The sequence below is a fragment of the Zalophus californianus genome, chromosome 4 (assembly GCF_009762305.2).
Source record: "Zalophus californianus isolate mZalCal1 chromosome 4, mZalCal1.pri.v2, whole genome shotgun sequence".
Taxonomy (NCBI): Eukaryota; Metazoa; Chordata; class Mammalia; order Carnivora; family Otariidae; genus Zalophus; species Zalophus californianus.
The window spans coordinates 24,891,894-24,901,224 of NC_045598.1; the positions used below are offsets into that span (position 1 = coordinate 24,891,894).

General features: G+C 50.7%; 1 non-coding gene and 1 pseudogene across 1 annotated transcript; one reads left to right on the forward strand and one right to left on the reverse strand.

The window, feature by feature from the left end:
- Nucleotides 1–2,967: 2,967 nt before the first annotated feature.
- LOC113917232 lies at nucleotides 2,968–3,072 on the reverse strand. The gene has a single exon (XR_003518172.1). It is a non-coding gene; the product is annotated as a U6 spliceosomal RNA (small nuclear RNA).
- A 4,651-nt stretch (nucleotides 3,073–7,723) lies between these two features.
- On the forward strand, nucleotides 7,724–8,498 carry LOC113926921 (annotated as a pseudogene).
- Nucleotides 8,499–9,331: the final 833 nt, after the last annotated feature.

A 9,331-nucleotide genomic window follows, 5' to 3' on the forward strand; every position in this document is an offset into this window, starting at 1 on the left:
CAGGCAGGTGTGATGTCACAGAAGCCATGGTAAAATGTTTCCAGCGGGGAGTGGTCAATTGTGACAAATGCTGCTGAGAAATCAGGAAAGAATAGAGAAGCGACCACTGGATTTGGCAAAAACCATAAGGAGGGGGAATGTTCTCTTCGAATAAGGAGGTTTGATGCTGGATGGCTAAAACAATTTCTATATATTGGTCAGAATAGGCTAGGCTTTGCTACGGTAACAACCCAAATAGCTCAATGGCTTAACCTAACAATGGTCTATTTTTTCTCACTCAAGCAATGCCTGATATGGGTCAAGGCACTTTCCAAGATACATATCCTCTACTCCACTGGAAAACTCAGCGATCCAGGCTTTTCCATCCTCGCCTCCACAACCTGCACACAAGGCTTTCAGGATTGCTTCAGTGAGGGAAAGATTGCTGGAGGGTTGTGCACTGGCAATTAAATACTCCAGCCTGGAAATGGAATTTGTCATATGAGCCAAATCTAACTGCAAGGGAGGCTGGGGATTGTAGAGGGGAGCTATGGACTAGTAAGTACCCAGTATTATCAAAGCCACGGTTCCCTGTAGTTATTTTTTATTCTATCCTTAGTGCCAAATGTCCTCATCAGCTGCAGGGCCCCCTTCGAGGAGGTGTGTGCCTGTGGTGGGGACAAAAGGTGGGGGAGAGGGCTGCCTTGTTCCTTGGGTCAGATTGTGTTGAAGGAGATGGGGATCCCCTGATTCCAGGCAGACCCAGATGGCTTTTAGGTGCTTCTCCCGGTGCAGCTGTCAGAATCCAAGCTTGCTGAAAAGCTCAACACACTGAATGTTTGCTTGTCTTGGCACTGGCACCCAAACAAACTGCCTCAGCTCAAAGCTGCCACCATCGGTACTTTGGCAGAAAGCTGACCTCTCATAAATGCCATTGAACTTTGCAATGGCCCCATTTCTACTGGGTTTTCTTCCCTTCTGGATCCATTCACCCTTGAATTGAGGGACTAAAGTAATTCCTCCCACTTTTTTTTTTTTTCTGTGTCCCTACTTGGTAGAAACTGAGTAGTGACTCAGGGAGATGGCATGAGAGAAAGAAGGATTCTTACTCATCTATTCACCCGTTCAGTAAACATTTAGGATACTTTGTGCTGGGCTGTTTGTCAGGCATGAGGGTCATGGAGATGAACAACGTAGCCTGATGAGGGTTACAGACAAGAAAGCAGGTCACTGGGATCCTAGGTGACAAAGACATGTACAAAAAGGAAGGCATATATAGAGGAACGCATGGTAAGCCTTGTGGTCAGGAACAGCTTTCCGAGGAAGAGCCCTTTGAGCTGGGTCTCCAAGGATGAGTAGGAGTTGACACTCATAAGTAGGGGAAAGGGCAGAGGGAGCCTGGAGGAGAGGCACAGGATTGGTCTGAGGAAATGTGAGCAGCAGGGTGTAACAGGAGAAGAGAATGTCTGAAAGGATGTGAGAGAGAAGAGAGAATGGAAAGTTCCTATGTTAGGACTCCATCAGATGCAAGGAAAAGAAGCCCAACGTGAACTAGCCTATGCCAAAAGAGCACGTTTCTTGGCTCATGCAACTCTTATAGACAAGTACTACAGCAACTGGGCCCAAGGACCAACCACACCCGGGAGCCACCTGCCCTCCTCCAGCTTTCAACTTTGCTTGTCTGCCGGCAACTGTTCCTCCACCTTCTCCTCCTCCCTCTTCTTTGAATTGTGGTAAAGTGTACATTACATAAAATACCACTATAGCCAATTTTAAGTGTGGGATTCAGTGACCATTAATTATAGTCACATTGTTTGTGCAACTTTCACCACCATCCATCTCCAGAACTTTTTTATCTCTCAGATTGAAACCCTGTACCTATGAAACAATCTTCTCCCTACTTTGATGTTTTCAGACCACTTACCTCTCCAGGCTGGAACTGTGCCCAACGGCAATCCCCAGCTCACGCCTCCTAGCTTCCTCATCAGAGAGATGAGAGAGTCTCTTCCTTTTGCTCCAAACCTCCCAGAATCCTTCAGGAGGGTTCTGATTGACCAGGCTTGGTCACATGCTCACTCACACCCTTGATCAGGGGGAATGGGGTGCCAAAATTGATAGTCCCCACCTGGACCATATGGTTGGACCAGGGGAGGAGCAATTCTTGTGTTTCCAGAAGAAGGGAGGAGCCCAACATGACCAGACGAAATATGAATCATTCACCAGAGATAGGTTGGGGCCAGGTCACTAGAAGCCTTGAGCACCAGGCTGAGGACCTCAGCTTTTATTCTATTAGGTAGTGGGGCACTGTGGGAACATAATAATCAAGGAGTGCAATATATGCAATGTAGTTGGTCTGCAAAATCTGATCTTTCTTTACTTGAGGCTCTATTTTTGAGCTTTCTCATGCCTTTCAAGGTTGCTCTGAAAGCTAATTTCAATCAGATGTCACCTGAATACTGACTAGACCCCCAGCTCCTTCCCCTGGCCTCAGAAGTGACCTCTACCTCTTATGACCCCTACTCTTTCCCTCTGGATCAAGAGTGGTGAATGCCACAAATCCAACCTGGGTCGCCTCCTGTCTCCAGGTTTCTTGGCCCTCCCTTCTCCCCACCTGCTTCAGTGAATGGCCTCCCCATTCACCTGGAAGTTCTCCTGCCCCCGATCTGTCCTCCAACTCCCACATCCAAGTCCATTTTACTTCTAAAGTGCTTATAGAATCTTACCTGGCTACAGGCCTCATTATTTCTCTTGCCTGGACTTTGGCCCCAATTCCTCAATTGGTCTCTTTTGTGAAGCCACCAGCTCATGTCAATCCCTTCTACAGTTCCCATTGCCAGCCCCATCTCCTTCCATGCCTCTTAGAATAGACCCATTTGGCCTTTTTTTCTTTTTTTTAAAGTAATCTCTACACCCAACGTGGAGCTCGAATTCATGATCCCGAGATCAAAAGTCACATGCTCTACCAACTGAGCCAGCCAGGTGCCCCTTAAAAATATGGGACACTTCACAGATTTGCATGTCATCCTTGCATAGGGGGCATGCTAATCTTCTCTGTATCGTTCCATTTTTTTTTTTTTAGATTTTATTTATTTACTTATTTATTTGACAGAGAGAGAGATCACAAGTAAGCAGGCAGAGGGAGAAACAGGCTCCCCGCTGAGCAGGGAGCCCACGTGGAACTTGATCCCAGGGTCCCGGGATCATGACTGGAACTGAAGGCAGACGCTCAACCACCTGAGCCACCCAGGTGCCCCGTATCGTTCTATTTTTAGTGTATGTGCTGCCAAAGAGAGCACCATTGGGCCTTCTTGATGTTATCTAAACATGCCCCAAATTACCAAGTTTTGTTTCCTTTGCAAATGCTGGTCCCTTTGCCTCTCATGCCTTTCCTATCTCTCTTCATTTGGTGTAATCACTTGCATACTTCCAGACTCATTTCCTTGGTCACGGCCTCCCTTCCTCCAGTCAGCCCCGCCACCCTCCCACCTTTGTGTCTCCAGGGCACAATGGAGATAACTCTAGTGTCACACTTATTGCTAGGATGACCACATAATTTATGGTGCAAACCCAGGACACTTCTGAGAACGAAAGGGAATGCCATGATTAATTGCCCTGGTTCAACGGGTGTCAGCTAGTCTCTTCCAGGCTAAGGAGGAGGCATGGTCAGCCACCTACACCCAGCATTGTTGTAAAACCTGGCACTTAGTGTTTTCATTTATCTTGTTCATATCTCTCAGCCCTTTTAGACAGTACTGTTATTTCCCATTTTTTTAAGATGAAAAGATGGAGCTTCAGAGAGAGAAGGGACTTGTGGTCACACAGCCAGAAGTAGGCAAAGCTGGCCTGGGAAGCCGAATCATTAGATTCTAAACCCTGGACTCTTCTGACTGTAGAGGTTATTATATACTACTACACTTGACCCCTCCAACCCCAGAGTCTTATTTGTCTAGGTTGGTCATGTGTGGTCCCTCCAAGATGAAGGAGGAAGGTAGAAATGGTGTCTTGTTCAGCTTGTGCACCGGTCCTGCTGAGGGGCTAGCCTAGAAGGCCTCGGTGCATGTTTGTTACATAGATGACTTCATGAGGATAGAACTGTGTGTCCCATCTTAAAATCTGTGTCCGCCTCCACACCTAGTACCTAGCACAGGACTAGCCATGCATCTATTCATTTAATAAAATTTTATCAAACACCTACTGTGTGCCAGTGCTGTGTTGGTGATACAATGGCTTGCAAAAAGACAAGGTCCTTGTTCTCATGGAGCTTACTGTACAAACACGATCACAAATAAACATACAGCTACAAATTGGGATAAATGCTAAGGGAAAATACTGGATATTGAGGTTTAAGAAATATTTTGGAGGTAAATTTAATAGGTTTCGGTCATAGATTTGATGGGGGACAGCAAGAGGGACATGGCTATCAGGTTTTTGCTTAAAACAGAGATGGGGACACAAAGAAGAAACAGTTTGGGGAGAAACTGTGGTTGGTTCGGATGTGTGGTGCTTGAGGTGTCTGTGAGATTTCTATCTGAATCTTCCCCACCTCCAGGCAGGTTAACTGATTTGCCGAAAGCTACAAAATCTTGGCGAGTAACAGAAACCTGCTTCAGCCAGTCCCAACAAAGCTGGCCTTCAGGTAGCACAGTAGGAAGAGGGACAGATGGGGGAAGGCAGAAGAGAAGCAGAGAAGGGATGTGTTCACGGAGACAATAATCAGACCTCCCAAGCTGCAGTGAGGATCGCGGCGAGAAGCCAGGGATCTGGCAGCGTTTAACAGGGCGGGGAGAGCGCGGCCCCCGCCCTACCCTGTTCTGCGCTGGGCCAGAGCATCCCCTGCAAGCGGGAACGCGGGAGGGGCTGCTCCTTGCCTGGAAACCCGAGCAGCCGGGCAGGATCGGCTGCGGAACCTCCAATCCGGCCGCGCCTGGTGGCGGCGCCACGTGACCGGCCTCCCTCCCCCACCTCCTTCCCCACCCCCTTCTCCGGCCTTCCAGGGAAGACGGGCATCCCCGCCACCCTGCCGCCCCCGCCCCTCGCGTGCCGCAGCGGCGCGGGAGGGCGCAGAGGCGAGGGGCCGGGATTCCGCCGCAGTCCGCTGCGGCGCGGGGGTGGGGAAAGGCGGGGAGGCGAGCGCTTTGCCGCCGCAGCGCCCGCAGTGTCTTCTGTCAAGGTCAAGCGTATCCATGCCTGGGCAACCCAGTCTCTGGACTCCCTCCCTTGCCATCCTCCGAGCCATTCCCACCGCCGCTGCCACATGCCTGGCCGCAGCATCCCTGGCCCTCCTGGACCACTGCCTCAGCCTCTCGCTGGGCTTGCTGCGGGGATAGCGGGGGGTGGGGGGGGGATGGGGGGGAATGGGAGGGTTTCAATCCATCCTGCCCACGAGCTTCCCAGCTTCTTTTGTCATACGCACACCTCATGCTGTGCCGCTGCTTTCAACACCGCACTGGCTCCCAGAGTCCTGTAAGACAGCGTTAAGGCCCTTCAGAACCAAGCCCCAGGTTAACCCTTTCCAGCCCCACCGCCCCCTCGCACCAGAGACCCAGTCCCTCCGGACCCTTGCCCTTCCAGGAACAGTCACCGCTCACGTGCTTAAGTGACCACTGTTGCTGTATCTTCTGCCTACGGTGCCCTTTGCGAACCTAGCAAATTCATGGACCCAATCTGATTGCAATGATGCAGTGGAGGGCGGAAACCGGTCCCGAAATGCCCTTTAGCAAAGGTCACAAAGTTCAAAGCCTACAGGGATCAAGCTGGAGAAATAAGGCCAGTGGGTGAAAGCATAAGAAAAACCTGTCTAAAGGGCAGGGACCCTGCTCTCCATTCAGGCCAACATGCTCCTTGGGGGGAAATGTGAGTCCTATGATGTCAGATATTATGAGTTTACAAGAAAAGGCACAAATCCAGATTTTCACATGTAATCTCTCAATTTTTTAATGTTCATTTGATTTTTTTTTTAAAAATCCCTGTGGACCAGATACAGCTTGTAGATCCTCAGCACGTGACTTCCTGTCCTAGGGAAGGAATGGCTTTCGTTGAAAAAACACTTTGAAAAACTGTTGAAAGTGAAGGTTTGCTGTTGAAGCTCTGGAGGCAACAAGAAGTGGACTAGGATTTGAATTTGTTCCTAAAACGACACGGGATGTTTTAAGCTACTGAGTGCCCAAGAGAATTTACCAGAAACTGGAGGACTGGGTTTGGGAAATGGGCAGGAACCAAGGGTGGGGAGTATGGGAGAGCCCTGTGGCAGCCAGCAGCCAGGCAGGGTCACCCACCCACCAGCATCAACTAGCATGAATGATAGCAAACATTTCTTCCCATCCTTGTTGGGGCTTCCTGAAGGCCTGAGAAGCACTCTGCAGTGTTTTACTTGTGGGGGTGGGGTGGGTGGGTGAGGGGGAGATAGGAGGGGAAGCACACCACCACCAGCCCGCCCCCCACCCCCAACCTCTAAGGCTTCACACAGTGGGATAATGCCTGGAATGGAAATTGGAGAGCTCCTTAGGAAGAGAGAATTGGAAACCATAGCCAAACTATGGCAACTGTCCCAAGGCTGAGGGTCTGGGGACAATGGGGAGAGAAGCAGAAGAGCAGGCTGAGGCCATCTTGGGAACTGGGTTACTCTTAGTTCACCGTGAGGTTTTTTTTTTGTAGGTATGATGTGATCCCCTTCTCTGTCTCCCATACCTAGAAACCTTAAAAAAAAAAAGTCTCCAATACTCACTGAGGCTGCCTTGACTGGGGTGTTTGTGGAACTAGTAGAAGGGGCCAAGTTTTACAACTATTTTGGTATAGTGTTGACCAAAGACGGTATAGGCTGAAGCCAGAGCTGGATTGGGAGAAATCAAATCGCCCAGGAATTTGCAGTAATCTTGGAGAGGGCTTTGTAGTGGTTACTTGGGCTCATCCTGCGAAGATCTCAAGGGGTCAGGAGGCCCCTGGCTGACATCTAGGTGACAACGAAGAATCAGCTACAATTTACTGAGTGCTTGCTTGCACGACTGTGCTACATAAATACATTATCTCTGTTTTCCCTGCAGTGATTGCATGAGAGGGTCATACTCTCTCCTATGAGACTATGATCATGGTGCCCATTTTACAGATGAAGAAATTAAGTCCCAGAGAAGTGAAGGGACTTGCCCAAAGTCACAGAGATGGAAAAAGTGGACTGGACCTGCTCTCCAACCGATCGCGCCCCCCAAAAGAAATTGTCATAGTGTCAGCACTTACCATGCGCACAGTGGGTGCTGAGTACATGTTAAATCAATTCATCCAAGGAAGGCCAAAAGCAGTGCCCTCAAGTCTCAGATCTCTGTGCCCTCGGGCACATCATACACCCTCTCTCGGCCTAGGTTCCATCTGTGGAATGGGAATTATAATACAGACCTCAGGACTATTGTGGGATTTACACGAGACCAAGTCATAGAATTTCTGTAACTTGCCATACAACCCGCAGCTGTTGTTGCTGCTAAAGATGATGATGATGGTGGGGACAGAGGAAGGAGCAGGGAAGGAAACCAGGATCTGGAAGTACCAGCCCTGTATCAACTCAGATGCGAAATTCTCAGGAGGCCCTGCCAGTTTGCAGTTGCTAAGACTACTGTGTCTTCATTCGTTCATCATTGCTGGAACACCTACTGTGTGCCAATGCTTGATCTCATTTCATTAAAAACCCTGTCTCAGTGTGCTCCCAGCTTGGGTGGCCATGCTGAGGACAAGGCCATCTCACCTGCAGACATGGGCCATGTGTGAGTCCCGGGAACTACTTCTGGTGTGGTTCTGGTGCTGGCAGTGGATGGCACTGAGCATGTCTACTGGCCTGGCCGCAGGGTGTACGCAATCGGGGCTCCCAGGGGCCCCGAGTCTGAGTCTTTCGTGCAGCAGATGTACCAACCCTCCCTCACCATCTGTGATGGCACCAAGCCTGCAGCACCTACCGCACCATCTACAGGACTGCCTAGTGCCGCAGCCCTGGGCCGGCCTCCACCGGGCTTCGCTCCGCCTGCTGCCCTGGCTGGAAGAGGACCAGCAGGCTCCCCAGGGCCTGTGGAGCAACAATATGTCAGCCACCATGCCAGAATGGACAGGGCTATGTTCCAGCCAGGCCGCTGTCACCACCCTGCAGGATGGCAGGGCGACACCTGCCAGACAAACGTGGACGAATGCGGTGCTGGAGGGGGCACCTGTCCCCCGCACTGTGTCAACACTGCGGGTAGGTACTGGTGCCAGTGTCGGGAAGGGCACAGCCCATCTGCAGATGGTGTGCTCTGCCTGCCCAAGTGAAGGCCTCCCAGGGTAGCCCCGAACCCCACGACAGGAATGGACAGTGTGGATACTTCGGTCAAGACTGGATGTGCTGGAGCAGAAGCTGCAGCTGGTGCTGGTCCCCACTGTACAGCCAGGCCTCGAGGGCCCTGGAGTACAGGCTGCCTGACCCTAACAGCCTCCTGGTTCACTCCTTCCAGCAGCTGGAGCGCATGGAGCAGCTGGGGTTCTGCTCCTGCAAGAAGGAGCTGTGACAGGCCTGGTCCAGGTCCCTGGCTCTGGCTACTAAAAGCTTGTGCCCACTGGGCTGCCTAGCACCCGTGCACCCCTGCCAGTGGACCCATGGCTGAGGGAAGGTACGAGGGTCCTGCTTGCTGGGCAGCATGTTGGGGGGCACCTCTGATCTGTGTCAGAATAAAATGAGGGTTCGGGGCAGGGAAAAAGCTCTGTTTCATTATGAACAGACACTCGATTTCATTTTACAAGTGAGAAAATGAGGTTAGAGAGATGATGTGACTTCCCCAAAGAGAACACAGCTGGAATGTGGCAGAGGCAGGATTGGAACTTGGACCTGGGTGGCTCCAAAACCTTGTTCTTTCTGCTCTCTAGTCAGTCTTTCCTCCATTCACCAGAACATTTATCAAGCATCAACCAAGTGCTAGGCCTTCTGCAGGGGCAGGGGATACAAGACCCAGGCAGTCTGAAAGAAGTTTCCAGGTCAAGTGGGGGAGGTAGACAACTCAGTGGACACGATTCAGCATGACAAGCTCTCTGCCAGGGGGAGAGAAGAGGGGCTGTTGCCTTAGATTTGCCTTTGTCTTTGGCCCATGGACCACTGAGGCACATCTCAAACTTGCCAAGTGGTCTCCAAGCCTCCTGCTCTAAAGTGAGGAGGAGACACACCCTCATCCCTCCTCTCTGGCTGAAGGGGATTGTTACAATAGGAACAGACAATAATCAATAATCCTCTCCAAAAGAAATCCCTCCCAAGCAGCCTCTCCTCTGTCTCTGTGTCTCTTTCTGTGTCTGCCTAACACACACACACACACACACGCACACACACACACACACACACACACACACACAC